The sequence below is a fragment of the Lissotriton vulgaris genome, unplaced genomic scaffold (assembly GCF_964263255.1).
Source record: "Lissotriton vulgaris unplaced genomic scaffold, aLisVul1.2 SCAFFOLD_4897, whole genome shotgun sequence".
In the NCBI taxonomy this organism is placed as follows: Eukaryota; Metazoa; Chordata; class Amphibia; order Caudata; family Salamandridae; genus Lissotriton; species Lissotriton vulgaris.
The window spans coordinates 95,047-118,133 of record NW_028245051.1 but is presented as its reverse complement, the minus strand read 5'-3'; the positions used below and the strand labels follow the sequence as shown (position 1 = coordinate 118,133).

At 39.5% G+C, this 23,087-nt stretch overlaps 16 non-coding genes across 16 annotated transcripts; all 16 read right to left on the bottom strand.

Moving 5' to 3' along the window:
* Positions 1-226: 226 nt before the first annotated feature.
* TRNAP-UGG (transfer RNA proline (anticodon UGG)) lies at positions 227-298 on the bottom strand. Its single transcript has one exon. It is a non-coding gene; the product is annotated as a tRNA-Pro (tRNA).
* Positions 299-2,437: 2,139 nt separating this feature from the next.
* TRNAV-CAC (transfer RNA valine (anticodon CAC)) lies at positions 2,438-2,510 on the bottom strand. Its single transcript has one exon. It is a non-coding gene; the product is annotated as a tRNA-Val (tRNA).
* Positions 2,511-2,810: 300 nt separating this feature from the next.
* Positions 2,811-2,882, bottom strand: TRNAP-UGG (transfer RNA proline (anticodon UGG)). The gene has a single exon. It is a non-coding gene; the product is annotated as a tRNA-Pro (tRNA).
* A 2,161-nt stretch (positions 2,883-5,043) lies between these two features.
* On the bottom strand, positions 5,044-5,116 carry TRNAV-CAC (transfer RNA valine (anticodon CAC)). The gene has a single exon. It is a non-coding gene; the product is annotated as a tRNA-Val (tRNA).
* A 300-nt stretch (positions 5,117-5,416) lies between these two features.
* TRNAP-UGG (transfer RNA proline (anticodon UGG)) lies at positions 5,417-5,488 on the bottom strand. The gene has a single exon. It is a non-coding gene; the product is annotated as a tRNA-Pro (tRNA).
* A 2,124-nt stretch (positions 5,489-7,612) lies between these two features.
* Positions 7,613-7,685, bottom strand: TRNAV-CAC (transfer RNA valine (anticodon CAC)). The gene has a single exon. It is a non-coding gene; the product is annotated as a tRNA-Val (tRNA).
* A 300-nt stretch (positions 7,686-7,985) lies between these two features.
* Positions 7,986-8,057, bottom strand: TRNAP-UGG (transfer RNA proline (anticodon UGG)). Its single transcript has one exon. It is a non-coding gene; the product is annotated as a tRNA-Pro (tRNA).
* Positions 8,058-10,180: 2,123 nt separating this feature from the next.
* On the bottom strand, positions 10,181-10,253 carry TRNAV-CAC (transfer RNA valine (anticodon CAC)). Its single transcript has one exon. It is a non-coding gene; the product is annotated as a tRNA-Val (tRNA).
* A 300-nt stretch (positions 10,254-10,553) lies between these two features.
* Positions 10,554-10,625, bottom strand: TRNAP-UGG (transfer RNA proline (anticodon UGG)). The gene has a single exon. It is a non-coding gene; the product is annotated as a tRNA-Pro (tRNA).
* A 2,188-nt stretch (positions 10,626-12,813) lies between these two features.
* On the bottom strand, positions 12,814-12,886 carry TRNAV-CAC (transfer RNA valine (anticodon CAC)). The gene has a single exon. It is a non-coding gene; the product is annotated as a tRNA-Val (tRNA).
* Positions 12,887-13,186: 300 nt separating this feature from the next.
* TRNAP-UGG (transfer RNA proline (anticodon UGG)) lies at positions 13,187-13,258 on the bottom strand. The gene has a single exon. It is a non-coding gene; the product is annotated as a tRNA-Pro (tRNA).
* A 2,144-nt stretch (positions 13,259-15,402) lies between these two features.
* On the bottom strand, positions 15,403-15,475 carry TRNAV-CAC (transfer RNA valine (anticodon CAC)). Its single transcript has one exon. It is a non-coding gene; the product is annotated as a tRNA-Val (tRNA).
* Positions 15,476-17,994: 2,519 nt separating this feature from the next.
* Positions 17,995-18,067, bottom strand: TRNAV-CAC (transfer RNA valine (anticodon CAC)). The gene has a single exon. It is a non-coding gene; the product is annotated as a tRNA-Val (tRNA).
* Positions 18,068-18,367: 300 nt separating this feature from the next.
* Positions 18,368-18,439, bottom strand: TRNAP-UGG (transfer RNA proline (anticodon UGG)). The gene has a single exon. It is a non-coding gene; the product is annotated as a tRNA-Pro (tRNA).
* Positions 18,440-20,591: 2,152 nt separating this feature from the next.
* Positions 20,592-20,664, bottom strand: TRNAV-CAC (transfer RNA valine (anticodon CAC)). The gene has a single exon. It is a non-coding gene; the product is annotated as a tRNA-Val (tRNA).
* A 300-nt stretch (positions 20,665-20,964) lies between these two features.
* TRNAP-UGG (transfer RNA proline (anticodon UGG)) lies at positions 20,965-21,036 on the bottom strand. The gene has a single exon. It is a non-coding gene; the product is annotated as a tRNA-Pro (tRNA).
* Positions 21,037-23,087: the final 2,051 nt, after the last annotated feature.

The window sequence follows — 23,087 nt, the reverse complement described above, 5'->3', positions numbered from 1 at the left end:
TCTTTCATGCAACCTTCCCAGACAGCCCTAGCTGAACGCTTGTATATGCCATGCAAGTTCAGCATTTTTGCAAAATGCTTAAAGAGAAATGTTTCCTATTTGCTCAGGCAGGGCAAGGTTAAAAGCATGAGACTCTAGCAAATATTCATCCACTACTGCAAAGAGAAAATTGATATTGGCTTTGAAATGCATACTTCAATACTACTTTAAAAAAGCACCAATGAAAGGGCTCGTCCGGGATTTGAACCCGGGACCTCTCGCACCCAAAGCGAGAATCATACCCCTAGACCAACGAGCCTTCGAAAGACCCGCACCTCTGAAAAGCTAATACCAGCTCTAAGCACGCAATGAAGATCATGCTGGGGACTTTTTCATGCTTGGTCTGTGAATACACATGAAATTCAGTGTCAACTTACCCTTTCTCAAATGATATCACTATCATTTATAAGTGTCCCCTTTTATTTTGTCCCAGCATTGGACACGTCTTACAGGAAGTCAGCACTTATTTATCTATTTCTGCAGTGGCTAGACCCTAAAGAGAAAGAATAAAAAGCTGTTCATAACAACATAAGAAACACATGTTGCATTTTTTCTCAAATGCTTATTCCCTTTGTGCAAATCGGAATGCCAAGCTGAATAACTGGGCCACAGATTCTGGCTAATTATCTTTCCCTTGAATGCAAGTAGCAATAAAAACTGCCTAATGCAGGACTAAAGCATTCCTTGCAAGCCTCTAACATCATAACATAACTGAGCTGCTGGTAGCAAGCTAAGCAATACCTTCCAAAAATGAGAAGTACATGTGCTAATCCGCTCAATCAGGCTCGATCAGGCGAGATATAGAAAAGGTGGAAAGGGTCCAAATGGCTGTCCCTTCCTTTTTAGGGTGGGTCCTTCTGACTATCATAGGATTGCTTGTATAAGTGGCCAGGGTCAGAGAAAAAACTTTCAACCCTTCTCAGTGTTCTATCCAGAAGCAGGCATTTTCTGTGCCTTAAATTTCAGGCTTTTCCCAGCAGTCTCTGTTCTGCCTATGTAAATTAACAAACGCAGTGCTTATTCATCACTTACTCTAATGTCCTTACTGTCCAGAAAGCTCTGCCTAAGTATGCTTTTTTTCTTTTTCAGTGAAATTCTAAATGTTTTTTCTGCCCAGTCTATGGCAGTAGAATGCTGCTTATGATGCCACATTTTGTTGAATCACCAAGGTACAACTACAGAGGAATATATGAGTCTGAACGACATGGAACTCTTAGCTAACACATCACAATGTGTGATGCTTGCCAACCAAGCACTAGATTCTGGAGCGCTGATGATCAGAACATTCTGCTCCTGAAGGAAAGGAAAGACAGCTTGATGGAAAATAAAGTCTCAGTTTATATTAACGCTCTCTCTCTCCCATATCTATCTATCTATCTATCTATCTATCTATCTATCTATCTATCTATCTATCTATCTATCTATCTATCTATCTATCTATCTATCTATCTATCTATCTATCTATCTATCTATCTATCTATCTATCTATCTATCTATCTATCTATCTATCTATCTATCTATCTTTATATATGGATACCTGCGTACACATACATATAGATATGCCAGGCATTCCTTTAGATTTGTTCCAACCTCTTACCATTTATTTGAGAATCCCTACTTTTCAAGTGACTGCAAATGAAGTCATTTCCGGCACTTTTTGGCCGGTGCAAGGTAACAAAAACACATGACAACTTTTAATAAAAATCATTGGTCTCTTTATTAACGCGCACTGTCAAACATGGGGCTTTCACACGTCAGGTAAACATGATAACCAATATACAACAGAAGCAGATGTAGATTGCTTATCAATGCCGGGATAGAACAGTTGTGAATTGAGTAGAAGAAGGGCCCCTGAATTGATACTTATTATATACAGCCTGTAAGATAGTGAAAAATGCAGGCTAGGAAAGGAGATGCAAATATCAATGTATTAGAAAAATACATAAAGAGGAGTGATTTGCTTTTATTCATTCAAGGCTAGAAAAAATCAACATACTATTGCAAGCATTCATACACCACCAAATAGAAATAAACAATTCTGACATTAAACGTAAAGGTGACGATGCATTTGTATCATCACCTTGAGAAGGGTCACCGAGGAATTGAGCCCAGGGCTTCTGCACTTAAACACCAGAAACACTCCACTAAACTAAGATGCCTGTTGGTGCCAACAATTCCCAAAGTTAATGCATGTTCTAGGTGAGCAATGAACAGAATGCAGGGCTCTTTTCAAAGCGAGGTCTGTGAATCAACAGATACATCCACATGCCAATTACTTTAGTGTTTTTAAGAGAATTCACTTTCTTGGAACGAGTCTGCATGAAACCATCTTCAGGGCCTGGACAATTTCATGGCAAAACGGCACCTCTCAACATTGCAGCCAAGACAATATAACAACTGTTTCTGCCCGGATTCGAACCGGGGACCTTTCGCGTGTGAGGCAAACGTGATAACCACTACACTACAGAAACAGATGTCTACAGTTGATTCTTCTGTGATGAAACTTCTCAAAACAGGCTATTCCAAGGGCCTCTGGTTTTAGATTTCTTTCATGCAACCTTCCCAGACAGCCCTAGCTGAACGCTTGTATATGCCATGCAAGTTCAGCATTTTTGCAAAATGCTTAAAGAGAAATGTTTCCTATTTGCTCAGGCAGGGCAAGGTTAAAAGCATGAGACTCTAGCAAATATTCATCCACTACTGCAAAGAGAAAATTGATATTGGCTTTGAAATGCATACTTCAATACTACTTTAAAAAAGCACCAATGAAAGGGCTCGTCCGGGATTTGAACCCGGGACCTCTCGCACCCAAAGCGAGAATCATACCCCTAGACCAACGAGCCTTCGAAAGACCCACACCTCTGAAAAGCTAATACCAGCTCTAAGCACGCAATGAAGATCATGCTGGGGACTTTTTCATGCTTGGTCTGTGAATACACATGAAATTCAGTGTCAACTTACCCTTTCTCAAATGATATCACTATCATTTATAAGTGTCCCCTTTTATTTTGTCCCAGCATTGGACACGTCTTACAGGAAGTCAGCACTTATTTATCTATTTCTGCAGTGGCTAGACCCTAAAGAGAAAGAATAAAAAGCTGTTCATAACAACATAAGAAACACATGTTGCATTTTTTCTCAAATGCTTATTCCCTTTGTGCAAATCGGAATGCCAAGCTGAATAACTGGGCCACAGATTCTGGCTAATTATCTTTCCCTTGAATGCAAGTAGCAATAAAAACTGCCTAATGCAGGACTAAAGCATTCCTTGCAAGCCTCTAACATCATAACATAACTGAGCTGCTGGTAGCAAGCTAAGCAATACCTTCCCAAAATGAGAAGTACATGTGCTAATCCGCTCAATCAGCGCTCGATCAGGCTCGATCAGGCGAGATATAGAAAAGGTGGAAAGGGTCCAAATGGCTGTCCCTTCCTTTTTAGGGTGGGTCCTTCTGACTATCATAGGATTGCTTGTACGAGTGGCCAGGGTCAGAGAAAAAACTTTCAACCCTTCTCAGTGTTCTATCCAGAAGCAGGCATTTTCTGTGCCTTTAATTTCAGGCTTTTCCCAGCAGTCTCTGTTCTGCCTATGTAAATTAACAAAAGCAGTGCTTATTCATCACTTACTCTAATGTCCTTACTGTCCAGAAAGCTCTGCCTAAGTATGCTTTTTTTCTTTTTCAGTGAAATTCTAAATGTTTTTTCTGCCCAGTCTATGGCAGTAGAATGCTGCTTATGATGCCACATTTTGTTGAATCACCAAGGTACAACTACAGAGGAATATATGAGTCTGAACGACATGGAACTCTTAGCTAACACATCACAATGTGTGATGCTTGCCAACCAAGCACTAGATTCTGGAGCGCTGATGATCAGAACATTCTGCTCCTGAAGGAAAGGAAAGACAGCTTGATGGAAAATAAAGTCTCAGTTTATATTAACGCTCTCTCTCTCCCAATATCTATCTATCTATCTATCTATCTATCTATCTATCTATCTATCTATCTATCTATCTATCTATCTATCTATCTATCTATCTATCTATCTATCTATCTATCTATCTATCTATCTATCTATCTATCTATCTATCTATCTATCTATCTATATATGGATACCTGCGTACACATACATATAGATATGCCATGCATTCCTTTAGATTTGTTCCAACCTCTTACCATTTATTTGAGAATCCCTACTTTTCAAGTGACTGCAAATGAAGTCATTTCCGGCACTTTTTGGCCGGTGCAAGGTAACAAAAACACATGACAACTTTTAATAAAAATCATTGGTCTCTTTATTAATGCGCACTGTCAAACATGGGGCTTTCACACGTCAGGTAAACATGATAACCAATATACAACAGAAGCAGATGTAGATTGCTTATCAATGCCGGGATAGAACAGTTGTGAATTGAGTAGAAGAAGGGCCCCTGAATTGATACTTATTATATACAGCCTGTAAGATAGTGAAAAATGCAGGCTAGGAAAGGAGATGCAAATATCAATGTATTAGAAAAATACATAAAGAGGAGTGATTTGCTTTTATTCATTCAAGGCTAGAAAAAATCAACATACTATTGCAAGCATTCATACACCACCAAATAGAAATAAACAATTCTGACATTAAACGTAAAGGTGATGATGCATTTGTATCATCACCTTGAGAAGGGTCACCGAGGAATTGAGCCCAGGGCTTCTGCACTTAAAAATTGAGCCCAGGGCTTCTGCACTTAAACACCAGAAACACTCCACTAAACTAAGATGCCTGTTGGTGCCAACAATTCCCAAAGTTAATGCATGTTCTAGGTGAGCAATGAACAGAATGCAGGGCTCTTATGAAAGCGAGGTCAGTGAATCAACAGATACATCCACATGCCAATTACTTTAGTGTTTTTAAGAGAATTCACTTTCTTGGAACGAGTCTGCATGAAACCATCTTCAGGGCCTGGACAATTTCATGGCAAAACGGCACCTCTCAACATTGCAGCCAAGACAATATAACAACTGTTTCTGCCCGGTTTCGAACCGGGGACCTTTCGCGTGTGAGGCAAACGTGATAACCACTACACTACAGAAACAGATGTCTACAGTTGATTCTTCTGTGATGAAACTTCTCAAAACAGGCTATTCCAAGGGCCTCTGGTTTTAGATTTCTTTCATGCAACCTTCCCAGACAGCCCTAGCTGAACGCTTGTATATGCCATGCAAGTTCAGCATTTTTGCAAAATGCTTAAAGAGAAATGTTTCCTATTTGCTCAGGCAGGGCAAGGTTAAAAGCATGAGACTCTAGCAAATATTCATCCACTACTGCAAAGAGAAAATTGATATTGGCTTTGAAATGCATACTTCAATACTACTTTAAAAAAGCACCAATGAAAGGGCTCGTCCGGGATTTGAACCCGGGACCTCTCGCACCCAAAGCGAGAATCATACCCCTAGACCAACGAGCCTTCGAAAGACCCGCACCTCTGAAAAGCTAATACCAGCTCTAAGCACGCAATGAAGATCATGCTGGGGACTTTTTCATGCTTGGTCTGTGAATACACATGAAATTCAGTGTCAACTTACCCTTTCTCAAATGATATCACTATCATTTATAAGTGTCCCCTTTTATTTTGTCCCAGCATTGGACACGTCTTACAGGAAGTCAGCACTTATTTATCTATTTCTGCAGTGGCTAGACCCTAAAGAGAAAGAATAAAAAGCTGTTCATAACAACATAAGAAACACATGTTGCATTTTTTCTCAAATGCTTATTCCCTTTTGTGCAAATCGGAATGCCAAGCTGAATAACTGGGCCACAGATTCTGGCTAATTATCTTTCCCTTGAATGCAAGTAGCAATAAAAACTGCCTAATGCAGGACTAAAGCATTCCTTGCAAGCCTCTAACATCATAACATAACTGAGCTGCTGGTAGCAAGCTAAGCAATACCTTCCCAAAATGAGAAGTACATGTGCTAATCCGCTCAATCAGCGCTCGATCAGGCTCGATCAGGCGAGATATAGAAAAGGTGGAAAGGGTCCAAATGGCTGTCCCTTCCTTTTTAGGGTGGGTCCTTCTGACTATCATAGGATTGCTTGTACGAGTGGCCAGGGTCAGAGAAAAAACTTTCAACCCTTCTCAGTGTTCTATCCAGAAGCAGGCATTTTCTGTGCCTTTAATTTCAGGCTTTTCCCAGCAGTCTCTGTTCTGCCTATGTAAATTAACAAAAGCAGTGCTTATTCATCACTTACTCTAATGTCCTTACTGTCCAGAAAGCTCTGCCTAAGTATGCTTTTTTTCTTTTTCAGTGAAATTCTAAATGTTTTTTCTGCCCAGTCTATGGTAGTAGAATGCTGCTTATGATGCCACATTTTGTTGAATCACCAAGGTACAACTACAGAGGAATATATGAGTCTGAACGACATGGAACTCTTAGCTAACACATCACAATGTGTGATGCTTGCCAACCAAGCACTAGATTCTGGAGCGCTGATGATCAGAACATTCTGCTCCTGAAGGAAAGGAAAGACAGCTTGATGGAAAATAAAGTCTCAGTTTATATTAACGCTCTCTCTCTCCGAATATCTATCTATCTATCTATCTATCTATCTATCTATCTATCTATCTATCTATCTATCTATCTATCTATCTATCTATCTATCTATCTATCTATCTATCTATCTATCTATCTATCTATCTATCTATCTATCTATCTTTATATATGGATACCTGCGTACACATACATATAGATATGCCATGCATTCCTTTAGATTTGTTCCAACCTCTTACCATTTATTTGAGAATCCCTACTTTTCAAGTGACTGCAAATGAAGTCATTTCCGGCACTTTTTGGCCGGTGCAAGGTAACAAAAACACATGCCAACTTTTAATACAAATCATTGGTCTCTTTATTAACGCGCACTGTCAAACATGGGGCTTTCACACGTCAGGTAAACATGATAACCAATACACAACAGAAGCAGATGTAGATTGCTTATCAATGCCAGGATAGAATAGTTGTGAATTGAGTAATAGAAGGGCCCCTGAATTGATACTTATTATATACAGCCTGTAAGATAGTGAAAAATGCAGGCTAGGAAAGGAGATGCAAATATCAATGTATTAGAAAAATACATAAAGAGGAGTGATTTGCTTTTATTCATTCAAGGCTAGAAAAAATCAACATACTATTGCAAGCATTCATACACCACCAAATAGAAATAAACAATTCTGACATTAAACGTAAAGGTGACGATGCATTTGTATCATCACCTTGAGAAGGGTCACCGAGGAATTGAGCCCAGGGCTTCTGCACTTAAACACCAGAAACACTCCACTAAACTAAGATGCCTGTTGGTGCCAACAATTCCCAAAGTTAATGCATGTTCTAGGTGAGCAATGAACAGAATGCAGGGCTCTTATGAAAGCGAGGTCTGTGAATCAACAGATACATCCACATGCCAATTACTTTAGTGTTTTTAAGAGAATTCACTTTCTTGGAATGAGTCTGCATGAAACCATCTTCAGGGCCTGGACAATTTCATGGCAAAATGGCACCTCTCAACATTGCAGCCAAGACAATATAACAACTGTTTCTGCCCGGTTTCGAACCGGGGACCTTTCGCGTGTGAGGCGAACGTGATAACCACTACACTACAGAAACAGATGTCTACAGTTGATTCTTCTGTGATGAAACTTCTCAAAACAGGCTATTCCAAGGGCCTCTGGTTTTAGATTTCTTTCATGCAACCTTCCCAGACAGCCCTAGCTGAACGCTTGTATATGCCATGCAAGTTCAGCATTTTTGCAAAATGCTTAAAGAGAAATGTTTCCTAATTGCTCAGGCAGGGCAAGGTTAAAAGCATGAGACTCTAGCAAATATTCACCCACTACTGCAAAGAGAAAATTGATATTGGCTTTGAAATGCATACTTCAATACTACTTTAAAAAAGCACCAATGAAAGGGCTCGTCCGGGATTTGAACCCGGGACCTCTCGCACCCAAAGCGAGAATCATACCCCTAGACCAACGAGCCTTCGAAAGGCCTGCACCTCTGAAAAGCTAATACCAGCTCTAAGCACGCAATGAAGATCATGCTGGGGACTTTTTCATGCTTGGTCTGTGAATACACATGAAATTCAGTGTCAACTTACCCTTTCTCAAATGATATCACTATCATTTATAAGTGTCCCCTTTTATTTTGTCCCAGCATTGGACACGTCTTACAGGAAGTCAGCACTTATTTATCTATTTCTGCAGTGGCTAGACCCTAAAGAGAAAGAATAAAAAGCTGTTCATAACAACATAAGAAACACATGTTGCATTTTTTCTCAAATGCTTATTCCCTTTGTGCAAATCGGAATGCCAAGCTGAATAACTGGGTCACAGATTCTGGCTAATTATCTTTCCCTTGAATGCAAGTAGCAATAAAAACTGCCTAATGCAGGACTAAAGCATTCCTTGCAAGCCTCTAACATCATAACATAACTGAGCTGCTGGTAGCAAGCTAAGCAATACCTTCCCAAAATGAGAAGTACATGTGCTAATCCGCTCAATCAGCGCTCGATCAGGCTCGATCAGGCGAGATATAGAAAAGGTGGAAAGGGTCCAAATGGCTGTCCCTTCCTTTTTAGGGTGGGTCCTTCTGACTATCATAGGATTGCTTGTATAAGTGGCCAGGGTCAGAGAAAAAACTTTCAACCCTTCTCAGTGTTCTATCCAGAAGCAGGCATTTTCTGTGCCTTTAATTTCAGGCTTTTCCCAGCAGTCTCTGTTCTGCCTATGTAAATTAACAAAAGCAGTGCTTATTCATCACTTACTCTAATGTCCTTACTGTCCAGAAAGCTCTGCCTAAGTATGCTTTTTTTCTTTTTCAGTGAAATTCTAAATGTTTTTTCTGCCCAGTCTATGGCAGTAGAATGCTGCTTATGATGCCACATTTTGTTGAATCACCAAGGTACAACTACAGAGGAATATATGAGTCTGAACGACATGGAACTCTTAGCTAACACATCACAATGTGTGATGCTTGCCAACCAAGCACTAGATTCTGGAGCGCTGATGATCAGAACATTCTGCTCCTGAAGGAAAGGAAAGACAGCTTGATGGAAAATAAAGTCTCAGTTTATATTAACGCTCTCTCTCTCCGAATATCTATCTATCTATCTATCTATCTATCTATCTATCTATCTATCTATCTATCTATCTATCTATCTATCTATCTATCTATCTATCTATCTATCTATCTATCTATCTATCTATCTATCTATCTATCTATCTATCTTTATATATGGATACCTGCGTACACATACATATAGATATGCCATTAATTCCTTTAGATTTGTTCCAACCTCTTACCATTTATTTGAGAATCCCTACTTTTCAAGTGACTGCAAATGAAGTCATTTCCGGCACTTTTTGGCCGGTGCAAGGTAACAAAAACACATGCCAACTTTTAATACAAATCATTGGTCTCTTTATTAACGCGCACTGTCAAACATGGGGCTTTCACACGTCAGGTAAACATGATAACCAATACACAACAGAAGCAGATGTAGATTGCTTATCAATGCCAGGATAGAATAGTTGTGAATTGAGTAATAGAAGGGCCCCTGAATTGATACTTATTATATACAGCCTGTAAGATAGTGAAAAATGCAGGCTAGGAAAGGAGATGCAAATATCAATGTATTAGAAAAATACATAAAGAGGAGTGATTTGCTTTTATTCATTCAAGGCTAGAAAAAATCAACATACTATTGCAAGCATTCATACACCACCAAATAGAAATAAACAATTCTGACATTAAACGTAAAGGTGACGATGCATTTGTATCATCACCTTGAGAAGGGTCACCGAGGAATTGAGCCCAGGGCTTCTGCACTTAAACACCAGAAACACTCCACTAAACTAAGATGCCTGTTGATGCCAACAATTCCCAAAGTTAATGCATGTTCTAGGTGAGCAATGAACAGAATGCAGGGCTCTTATGAAAGCGAGGTCTGTGAATCAACAGATACATCCACATGCCAATTACTTTAGTGTTTTTAAGAGAATTCACTTTCTTGGAATGAGTCTGCATGAAACCATCTTCAGGGCCTGGACAATTTCATGGCAAAATGGCACCTCTCAACATTGCAGCCAAGACAATATAACAACTGTTTCTGCCCGGTTTCGAACCGGGGACCTTTCGCGTGTGAGGCGAACGTGATAACCACTACACTACAGAAACAGATGTCTACAGTTGATTCTTCTGTGATGAAACTTCTCAAAACAGGCTATTCCAAGGGCCTCTGGTTTTAGATTTCTTTCATGCAACCTTCCCAGACAGCCCTAGCTGAACGCTTGTATATGCCATGCAAGTTCAGCATTTTTGCAAAATGCTTAAAGAGAAATGTTTCCTAATTGCTCAGGCAGGGCAAGGTTAAAAGCATGAGACTCTAGCAAATATTCACCCACTACTGCAAAGAGAAAATTGATATTGGCTTTGAAATGCATACTTCAATACTACTTTAAAAAAGCACCAATGAAAGGGCTCGTCCGGGATTTGAACCCGGGACCTCTCGCACCCAAAGCGAGAATCATACCCCTAGACCAACGAGCCTTCGAAAGGCCTGCACCTCTGAAAAGCTAATACCAGCTCTAAGCACGCAATGAAGATCATGCTGGGGACTTTTTCATGCTTGGTCTGTGAATACACATGAAATTCAGTGTCAACTTACCCTTTCTCAAATGATATCACTATCATTTATAAGTGTCCCCTTTTATTTTGTCCCAGCATTGGACACGTCTTACAGGAAGTCAGCACTTATTTATCTATTTCTGCAGTGGCTAGACCCTAAAGAGAAAGAATAAAAAGCTGTTCATAACAACATAAGAAACACATGTTGCATTTTTTCTCAAATGCTTATTCCCTTTGTGCAAATCGGAATGCCAAGCTGAATAACTGGGTCACAGATTCTGGCTAATTATCTTTCCCTTGAATGCAAGTAGCAATAAAAACTGCCTAATGCAGGACTAAAGCATTCCTTGCAAGCCTCTAACATCATAACATAACTGAGCTGCTGGTAGCAAGCTAAGCAATACCTTCCCAAAATGAGAAGTACATGTGCTAATCCGCTCAATCAGCGCTCGATCAGGCTCGATCAGGCGAGATATAGAAAAGGTGGAAAGGGTCCAAATGGCTGTCCCTTCCTTTTTAGGGTGGGTCCTTCTGACTATCATAGGATTGCTTGTATAAGTGGCCAGGGTCAGAGAAAAAACTTTCAACCCTTCTCAGTGTTCTATCCAGAAGCAGGCATTTTCTGTGCCTTTAATTTCAGGCTTTTCCCAGCAGTCTCTGTTCTGCCTATGTAAATTAACAAAAGCAGTGCTTATTCATCACTTACTCTAATGTCCTTACTGTCCAGAAAGCTCTGCCTAAGTATGCTTTTTTTCTTTTTCAGTGAAATTCTAAATGTTTTTTTCTGCCCAGTCTATGGCAGTAGAATGCTGCTTATGATGCCACATTTTGTTGAATCACCAAGGTACAACTACAGAGGAATATATGAGTCTGAACGACATGGAACTCTTAGCTAACACATCACAATGTGTGATGCTTGCCAACCAAGCACTAGATTCTGGAGCGCTGATGATCAGAACATTCTGCTCCTGAAGGAAAGGAAAGACAGCTTGATGGAAAATAAAGTCTCAGTTTATATTAACGCTCTCTCTCTCCGAATATCTATCTATCTATCTATCTATCTATCTATCTATCTATCTATCTATCTATCTATCTATCTATCTATCTATCTATCTATCTATCTATCTATCTATCTATCTATCTATCTATCTATCTATCTATCTATCTATCTATCTATCTATCTATCTATCTATCTATCTATCTATCTATCTATCTATCTATCTATCTATCTATCTTTATATATGGATACCTGCGTACACATACATATAGATATGCCATGCATTCCTTTAGATTTGTTCCAACCTCTTACCATTTATTTGAGAATCCCTACTTTTCAAGTGACTGCAAATGAAGTCATTTCCGGCACTTTTTGGCCGGTGCAAGGTAACAAAAACACATGCCAACTTTTAATACAAATCATTGGTCTCTTTATTAACGCGCACTGTCAAACATGGGGCTTTCACACGTCAGGTAAACATGATAACCAATACACAACAGAAGCAGATGTAGATTGCTTATCAATGCCAGGATAGAATAGTTGTGAATTGAGTAATAGAAGGGCCCCTGAATTGATACTTATTATATACAGCCTGTAAGATAGTGAAAAATGCAGGCTAGGAAAGGAGATGCAAATATCAATGTATTAGAAAAATACATAAAGAGGAGTGATTTGCTTTTATTCATTCAAGGCTAGAAAAAATCAACATACTATTGCAAGCATTCATACACCACCAAATAGAAATAAACAATTCTGACATTAAACGTAAAGGTGACGATGCATTTGTATCATCACCTTGAGAAGGGTCACCGAGGAATTGAGCCCAGGGCTTCTGCACTTAAACACCAGAAACACTCCACTAAACTAAGATGCCTGTTGGTGCCAACAATTCCCAAAGTTAATGCATGTTCTAGGTGAGCAATGAACAGAATGCAGGGCTCTTATGAAAGCGAGGTCTGTGAATCAACAGATACATCCACATGCCAATTACTTTAGTGTTTTTAAGAGAATTCACTTTCTTGGAATGAGTCTGCATGAAACCATCTTCAGGGCCTGGACAATTTCATGGCAAAATGGCACCTCTCAACATTGCAGCCAAGACAATATAACAACTGTTTCTGCCCGGTTTCGAACCGGGGACCTTTCGCGTGTGAGGCGAACGTGATAACCACTACACTACAGAAACAGATGTCTACAGTTGATTCTTCTGTGATGAAACTTCTCAAAACAGGCTATTCCAAGGGCCTCTGGTTTTAGATTTCTTTCATGCAACCTTCCCAGACAGCCCTAGCTGAACGCTTGTATATGCCATGCAAGTTCAGCATTTTTGCAAAATGCTTAAAGAGAAATGTTTCCTAATTGCTCAGGCAGGGCAAGGTTAAAAGCATGAGACTCTAGCAAATATTCACCCACTACTGCAAAGAGAAAATTGATATTGGCTTTGAAATGCATACTTCAATACTACTTTAAAAAAGCACCAATGAAAGGGCTCGTCCGGGATTTGAACCCGGGACCTCTCGCACCCAAAGCGAGAATCATACCCCTAGACCAACGAGCCTTCGAAAGGCCTGCACCTCTGAAAAGCTAATACCAGCTCTAAGCACGCAATGAAGATCATGCTGGGGACTTTTTCATGCTTGGTCTGTGAATACACATGAAATTCAGTGTCAACTTACCCTTTCTCAAATGATATCACTATCATTTATAAGTGTCCCCTTTTATTTTGTCCCAGCATTGGACACGTCTTACAGGAAGTCAGCACTTATTTATCTATTTCTGCAGTGGCTAGACCCTAAAGAGAAAGAATAAAAAGCTGTTCATAACAACATAAGAAACACATGTTGCATTTTTTCTCAAATGCTTGTTCCCTTTGTGCAAATCGGAATGCCAAGCTGAATAACTGGGCCACAGATTCTGGCTAATTATCTTTCCCTTGAATGCAAGTAGCAATAAAAACTGCCTAATGCAGGACTAAAGCATTCCTTGCAAGCCTCTAACATCATAACATAACTGAGCTGCTGGTAGCAAGCTAAGCAATACCTTCCAAAAATGAGAAGTACATGTGCTAATCCGCTCAATCAGGCTCGATCAGGCAAGATATAGAAAAGGTGGAAAGGGTCCAAATGGCTGTCCCTTCCTTTTTAGGGTGGGTCCTTCTGACTATCATAGGATTGCTTGTATAAGTGGCCAGGGTCAGAGAAAAAACTTTCAACCCTTCTCAGTGTTCTATCCAGAAGCAGGCATTTTCTGTGCCTTAAATTTCAGGCTTTTCCCAGCAGTCTCTGTTCTGCCTATGTAAATTAACAAAAGCAGTGCTTATTCATCACTTACTCTAATGTCCTTACTGTCCAGAAAGCTCTGCCTAAGTATGCTTTTTTTCTTTTTCAGTGAAATTCTAAATGTTTTTTCTGCCCAGTCTATGGCAGTAGAATGCTGCTTATGATGCCACATTTTGTTGAATCACCAAGGTACAACTACAGAGGAATATATGAGTCTGAACGACATGGAACTCTTAGCTAACACATCACAATGTGTGATGCTTGCCAACCAAGCACTAGATTCTGGAGCGCTGATGATCAGAACATTCTGCTCCTGAAGGAAAGGAAAGACAGCTTGATGGAAAATAAAGTCTCAGTTTATATTAACGCTCTCTCTCTCCCAATATCTATCTATCTATCTATCTATCTATCTATCTATCTATCTATCTATCTATCTATCTATCTATCTATCTATCTATCTATCTATCTATCTATCTATCTATCTATCTATCTATCTATCTATCTATCTATCTATCTATCTATCTATCTATCTATCTATCTATCTATCTTTATATATGGATACCTGCGTACACATACATATAGATATGCCATGCATTCCTTTAGATTTGTTCCAACCTCTTACCATTTATTTGAGAATCCCTACTTTTCAAGTGACTGCAAATGAAGTCATTTCCGGCACTTTTTGGCCGGTGCAAGGTAACAAAAACACATGCCAACTTTTAATACAAATCATTGGTCTCTTTATTAACGCGCACTGTCAAACATGGGGTTTTCACACGTCAGGTAAACATGATAACCAATACACAACAGAAGCAGATGTAGATTGCTTATCAATGCCAGGATAGAATAGTTGTGAATTGAGTAATAGAAGGGCCCCTGAATTGATACTTATTATATACAGCCTGTAAGATAGTGAAAAATGCAGGCTAGGAAAGGAGATGCAAATATCAATGTATTAGAAAAATACATAAAGAGGAGTGATTTGCTTTTATTCATTCAAGGCTAGAAAAAATCAACATACTATTGCAAGCATTCATACACCACCAAATAGAAATAAACAATTCTGACATTAAACGTAAAGGTGACGATGCATTTGTATCATCACCTTGAGAAGGGTCACCGAGGAATTGAGCCCAGGGCTTCTGCACTTAAACACCAGAAACACTCCACTAAACTAAGATGCCTGTTGGTGCCAACAATTCCCAAAGTTAATGCATGTTCTAGGTGAGCAATGAACAGAATGCAGGGCTCTTATGAAAGCGAGGTCTGTGAATCAACAGATACATCCACATGCCAATTACTTTAGTGTTTTTAAGAGAATTCACTTTCTTGGAATGAGTCTGCATGAAACCATCTTCAGGGCCTGGACAATTTCATGGCAAAATGGCACCTCTCAACATTGCAGCCAAGACAATATAACAACTGTTTCTGCCCGGTTTCGAACCGGGGACCTTTCGCGTGTGAGGCGAACATGATAACCACTACACTACAGAAACAGATGTCTACAGTTGATTCTTCTGTGATGAAACTTCTCAAAACAGGCTATTCCAAGGGCCTCTGGTTTTAGATTTCTTTCATGCAACCTTCCCAGACAGCCCTAGCTGAACGCTTGTATATGCCATGCAAGTTCAGCATTTTTGCAAAATGCTTAAAGAGAAATGTTTCCTATTTGCTCAGGCAGGGCAAGGTTAAAAGCATGAGACTCTAGCAAATATTCATCCACTACTGCAAAGAGAAAATTGATATTGGCTTTGAAATGCATACTTCAATACTACTTTAAAAAAGCACCAATGAAAGGGCTCGTCCGGGATTTGAACCCGGGACCTCCCGCACCCAAAGCGAGAATCATACCCCTAGACCAACGAGCCTTCGAAAGGCCTGCACCTCTGAAAAGCTAATACCAGCTCTAAGCACGCAATGAAGATCATGCTGGGGACTTTTTCATGCTTGGTCTGTGAAAACACATGAAATTCAGTGTCAACTTACCCTTTCTCAAATGATATCACTATCATTTATAAGTGTCCCCTTTTATTTTGTCCCAGCATTGGACACGTCTTACAGGAAGTCAGCACTTATTTATCTATTTCTGCAGTGGCTAGACCCTAAAGAGAAAGAATAAAAAGCTGTTCATAACAACATAAGAAACACATGTTGCATTTTTTCTCAAATGCTTATTCCCTTTGTGCAAATCGGAATGCCAAGCTGAATAACTGGGTCACAGATTCTGGCTAATTATCTTTCCCTTGAATGCAAGTAGCAATAAAAACTGCCTAATGCAGGACTAAAGCATTCCTTGCAAGCCTCTAACATCATAACATAACTGAGCTGCTGGTAGCAAGCTAAGCAATACCTTCCCAAAATGAGAAGTACATGTGCTAATCCGCTCAATCAGCGCTCGATCAGGCTCGATCAGGCGAGATATAGAAAAGGTGGAAAGGGTCCAAATGGCTGTCCCTTCCTTTTTAGGGTGGGTCCTTCTGACTATCATAGGATTGCTTGTATAAGTGGCCAGGGTCAGAGAAAAAACTTTCAACCCTTCTCAGTGTTCTATCCAGAAGCAGGCATTTTCTGTGCCTTTAATTTCAGGCTTTTCCCAGCAGTCTCTGTTCTGCCTATGTAAATTAACAAAAGCAGTGCTTATTCATCACTTACTCTAATGTCCTTACTGTCCAGAAAGCTCTGCCTAAGTATGCTTTTTTTCTTTTTCAGTGAAATTCTAAATGTTTTTTCTGCCCAGTCTATGGCAGTAGAATGCTGCTTATGATGCCACATTTTGTTGAATCACCAAGGTACAACTACAGAGGAATATATGAGTCTGAACGACATGGAACTCTTAGCTAACACATCACAATGTGTGATGCTTGCCAACCAAGCACTAGATTCTGGAGCGCTGATGATCAGAACATTCTGCTCCTGAAGGAAAGGAAAGACAGCTTGATGGAAAATAAAGTCTCAGTTTATATTAACGCTCTCTCTCTCCCAATATCTATCTATCTATCTATCTATCTATCTATCTATCTATCTATCTATCTATCTATCTATCTATCTATCTATCTATCTATCTATCTATCTATCTATCTATCTATCTATCTATCTATCTATCTATCTATCTATCTATCTATCTATCTATCTATCTATCTTTATATATGGATACCTGCGTACACATACATATAGATATGCCAGGCATTCCTTTAGATTTGTTCCAACCTCTTACCATTTATTTGAGAATCCCTACTTTTCAAGTGACTGCAAATGAAGTCATTTCCGGCACTTTTTGGCCGGTGCAAGGTAACAAAAACACATGACAACTTTTAATAAAAATCATTGGTCTCTTTATTAACGCGCACTGTCAAACATGGGGCTTTCACACGTCAGGTAAACATGATAACCAATATACAACAGAAGCAGATGTAGATTGCTTATCAATGCCGGGATAGAACAGTTGTGAATTGAGTAGAAGAAGGGCCCCTGAATTGATACTTATTATATACAGCCTGTAAGATAGTGAAAAATGCAGGCTAGGAAAGGAGATGCAAATATCAATGTATTAGAAAAATACATAAAGAGGAGTGATTTGCTTTTATTCATTCAAGGCTAGAAAAAATCAACATACTATTGCAAGCATTCATACACCACCAAATAGAAATAAACAATTCTGACATTAAACGTAAAGGTGACGATGCATTTGTATCATCACCTTGAGAAGGGTCACCGAGGAATTGAGCCCAGGGCTTCTGCACTTAAACACCAGAAACACTCCACTAAACTAAGATGCCTGTTGGTGCCAACAATTCCCAAAGTTAATGCATGTTCTAGGTGAGCAATGAACAGAATGCAGGGCTCTTTTCAAAGCGAGGTCTGTGAATCAACAGATACATCCACATGCCAATTACTTTAGTGTTTTTAAGAGAATTCACTTTCTTGGAACGAGTCTGCATGAAACCATCTTCAGGGCCTGGACAATTTCATGGCAAAACGGCACCTCTCAACATTGCAGCCAAGACAATATAACAACTGTTTCTGCCCGGATTCGAACCGGGGACCTTTCGCGTGTGAGGCAAACGTGATAACCACTACACTACAGAAACAGATGTCTACAGTTGATTCTTCTGTGATGAAACTTCTCAAAACAGGCTATTCCAAGGGCCTCTGGTTTTAGATTTCTTTCATGCAACCTTCCCAGACAGCCCTAGCTGAACGCTTGTATATGCCATGCAAGTTCAGCATTTTTGCAAAATGCTTAAAGAGAAATGTTTCCTATTTGCTCAGGCAGGGCAAGGTTAAAAGCATGAGACTCTAGCAAATATTCATCCACTACTGCAAAGAGAAAATTGATATTGGCTTTGAAATGCATACTTCAATACTACTTTAAAAAAGCACCAATGAAAGGGCTCGTCCGGGATTTGAACCCGGGACCTCTCGCACCCAAAGCGAGAATCATACCCCTAGACCAACGAGCCTTCGAAAGACCCACACCTCTGAAAAGCTAATACCAGCTCTAAGCACGCAATGAAGATCATGCTGGGGACTTTTTCATGCTTGGTCTGTGAATACACATGAAATTCAGTGTCAACTTACCCTTTCTCAAATGATATCACTATCATTTATAAGTGTCCCCTTTTATTTTGTCCCAGCATTGGACACGTCTTACAGGAAGTCAGCACTTATTTATCTATTTCTGCAGTGGCTAGACCCTAAAGAGAAAGAATAAAAAGCTGTTCATAACAACATAAGAAACACATGTTGCATTTTTTCTCAAATGCTTATTCCCTTTGTGCAAATCGGAATGCCAAGCTGAATAACTGGGCCACAGATTCTGGCTAATTATCTTTCCCTTGAATGCAAGTAGCAATAAAAACTGCCTAATGCAGGACTAAAGCATTCCTTGCAAGCCTCTAACATCATAACATAACTGAGCTGCTGGTAGCAAGCTAAGCAATACCTTCCCAAAATGAGAAGTACATGTGCTAATCCGCTCAATCAGCGCTCGATCAGGCTCGATCAGGCGAGATATAGAAAAGGTGGAAAGGGTCCAAATGGCTGTCCCTTCCTTTTTAGGGTGGGTCCTTCTGACTATCATAGGATTGCTTGTACGAGTGGCCAGGGTCAGAGAAAAAACTTTCAACCCTTCTCAGTGTTCTATCCAGAAGCAGGCATTTTCTGTGCCTTTAATTTCAGGCTTTTCCCAGCAGTCTCTGTTCTGCCTATGTAAATTAACAAAAGCAGTGCTTATTCATCACTTACTCTAATGTCCTTACTGTCCAGAAAGCTCTGCCTAAGTATGCTTTTTTTCTTTTTCAGTGAAATTCTAAATGTTTTTTCTGCCCAGTCTATGGCAGTAGAATGCTGCTTATGATGCCACATTTTGTTGAATCACCAAGGTACAACTACAGAGGAATATATGAGTCTGAACGACATGGAACTCTTAGCTAACACATCACAATGTGTGATGCTTGCCAACCAAGCACTAGATTCTGGAGCGCTGATGATCAGAACATTCTGCTCCTGAAGGAAAGGAAAGACAGCTTGATGGAAAATAAAGTCTCAGTTTATATTAACGCTCTCTCTCTCCCAATATCTATCTATCTATCTATCTATCTATCTATCTATCTATCTATCTATCTATCTATCTATCTATCTATCTATCTATCTATCTATCTATCTATCTATCTATCTATCTATCTATCTATCTATCTATCTATCTATCTATCTATCTATCTATCTATCTATCTATCTATTATATATGGATACCTGCGTACACATACATATAGATATGCCATGCATTCCTTTAGATTTGTTCCAACCTCTTACCATTTATTTGAGAATCCCTACTTTTCAAGTGACTGCAAATGAAGTCATTTCCGGCACTTTTTGGCCGGTGCAAGGTAACAAAAACACATGACAACTTTTAATAAAAATCATTGGTCTCTTTATTAATGCGCACTGTCAAACATGGGGCTTTCACACGTCAGGTAAACATGATAACCAATATACAACAGAAGCAGATGTAGATTGCTTATCAATGCCGGGATAGAACAGTTGTGAATTGAGTAGAAGAAGGGCCCCTGAATTGATACTTATTATATACAGCCTGTAAGATAGTGAAAAATGCAGGCTAGGAAAGGAGATGCAAATATCAATGTATTAGAAAAATACATAAAGAGGAGTGATTTGCTTTTATTCATTCAAGGCTAGAAAAAATCAACATACTATTGCAAGCATTCATACACCACCAAATAGAAATAAACAATTCTGACATTAAACGTAAAGGTGATGATGCATTTGTATCATCACCTTGAGAAGGGTCACCGAGGAATTGAGCCCAGGGCTTCTGCACTTAAACACCAGAAACACTCCACTAAACTAAGATGCCTGTTGGTGCCAACAATTCCCAAAGTTAATGCATGTTCTAGGTGAGCAATGAACAGAATGCAGGGCTCTTATGAAAGCGAGGTCAGTGAATCAACAGATACATCCACATGCCAATTACTTTAGTGTTTTTAAGAGAATTCACTTTCTTGGAACGAGTCTGCATGAAACCATCTTCAGGGCCTGGACAATTTCATGGCAAAACGGCACCTCTCAACATTGCAGCCAAGACAATATAACAACTGTTTCTGCCCGGTTTCGAACCGGGGACCTTTCGCGTGTGAGGCAAACGTGATAACCACTACACTACAGAAACAGATGTCTACAGTTGATTCTTCTGTGATGAAACTTCTCAAAACAGGCTATTCCAAGGGCCTCTGGTTTTAGATTTCTTTCATGCAACCTTCCCAGACAGCCCTAGCTGAACGCTTGTATATGCCATGCAAGTTCAGCATTTTTGCAAAATGCTTAAAGAGAAATGTTTCCTATTTGCTCAGGCAGGGCAAGGTTAAAAGCATGAGACTCTAGCAAATATTCATCCACTACTGCAAAGAGAAAATTGATATTGGCTTTGAAATGCATACTTCAATACTACTTTAAAAAAGCACCAATGAAAGGGCTCGTCCGGGATTTGAACCCGGGACCTCTCGCACCCAAAGCGAGAATCATACCCCTAGACCAACGAGCCTTCGAAAGACCCGCACCTCTGAAAAGCTAATACCAGCTCTAAGCACGCAATGAAGATCATGCTGGGGACTTTTTCATGCTTGGTCTGTGAATACACATGAAATTCAGTGTCAACTTACCCTTTCTCAAATGATATCACTATCATTTATAAGTGTCCCCTTTTATTTTGTCCCAGCATTGGACACGTCTTACAGGAAGTCAGCACTTATTTATCTATTTCTGCAGTGGCTAGACCCTAAAGAGAAAGAATAAAAAGCTGTTCATAACAACATAAGAAACACATGTTGCATTTTTTCTCAAATGCTTATTCCCTTTGTGCAAATCGGAATGCCAAGCTGAATAACTGGGCCACAGATTCTGGCTAATTATCTTTCCCTTGAATGCAAGTAGCAATAAAAACTGCCTAATGCAGGACTAAAGCATTCCTTGCAAGCCTCTAACATCATAACATAACTGAGCTGCTGGTAGCAAGCTAAGCAATACCTTCCCAAAATGAGAAGTACATGTGCTAATCCGCTCAATCAGCGCTCGATCAGGCTCGATCAGGCGAGATATAGAAAAGGTGGAAAGGGTCCAAATGGCTGTCCCTTCCTTTTTAGGGTGGGTCCTTCTGACTATCATAGGATTGCTTGTACGAGTGGCCAGGGTCAGAGAAAAAACTTTCAACCCTTCTCAGTGTTCTATCCAGAAGCAGGCATTTTCTGTGCCTTTAATTTCAGGCTTTTCCCAGCAGTCTCTGTTCTGCCTATGTAAATTAACAAAAGCAGTGCTTATTCATCACTTACTCTAATGTCCTTACTGTCCAGAAAGCTCTGCCTAAGTATGCTTTTTTTCTTTTTCAGTGAAATTCTAAATGTTTTTTCTGCCCAGTCTATGGTAGTAGAATGCTGCTTATGATGCCACATTTTGTTGAATCACCAAGGTACAACTACAGAGGAATATATGAGTCTGAACGACATGGAACTCTTAGCTAACACATCACAATGTGTGATGCTTGCCAACCAAGCACTAGATTCTGGAGCGCTGATGATCAGAACATTCTGCTCCTGAAGGAAAGGAAAGACAGCTTGATGGAAAATAAAGTCTCAGTTTATATTAACGCTCTCTCTCTCCGAATATCTATCTATCTATCTATCTATCTATCTATCTATCTATCTATCTATCTATCTATCTATCTATCTATCTATCTATCTATCTATCTATCTATCTATCTATCTATCTATCTATCTATCTATCTATCTATCTATCTATCTATCTATCTATCTATCTATCTATCTATCTATCTATCTATCTATCTATCTTTATATATGGATACCTGCGTACACATACATATAGATATGCCATTAATTCCTTTAGATTTGTTCCAACCTCTTACCATTTATTTGAGAATCCCTACTTTTCAAGTGACTGCAAATGAAGTCATTTCCGGCACTTTTTGGCCGGTGCAAGGTAACAAAAACACATGCCAACTTTTAATACAAATCATTGGTCTCTTTATTAACGCGCACTGTCAAACATGGGGCTTTCACACGTCAGGTAAACATGATAACCAATACACAACAGAAGCAGATGTAGATTGCTTATCAATGCCAGGATAGAATAGTTGTGAATTGAGTAATAGAAGGGCCCCTGAATTGATACTTATTATATACAGCCTGTAAGATAGTGAAAAATGCAGGCTAGGAAAGGAGATGCAAATATCAATGTATTAGAAAAATACATAAAGAGGAGTGATTTGCTTTTATTCATTCAAGGCTAGAAAAAATCAACATACTATTGCAAGCATTCATACACCACCAAATAGAAATAAACAATTCTGACATTAAACGTAAAGGTGACGATGCATTTGTATCATCACCTTGAGAAGGGTCACCGAGGAATTGAGCCCAGGGCTTCTGCACTTAAACACCAGAAACACTCCACTAAACTAAGATGCCTGTTGATGCCAACAATTCCCAAAGTTAATGCATGTTCTAGGTGAGCAATGAACAGAATGCAGGGCTCTTATGAAAGCGAGGTCTGTGAATCAACAGATACATCCACATGCCAATT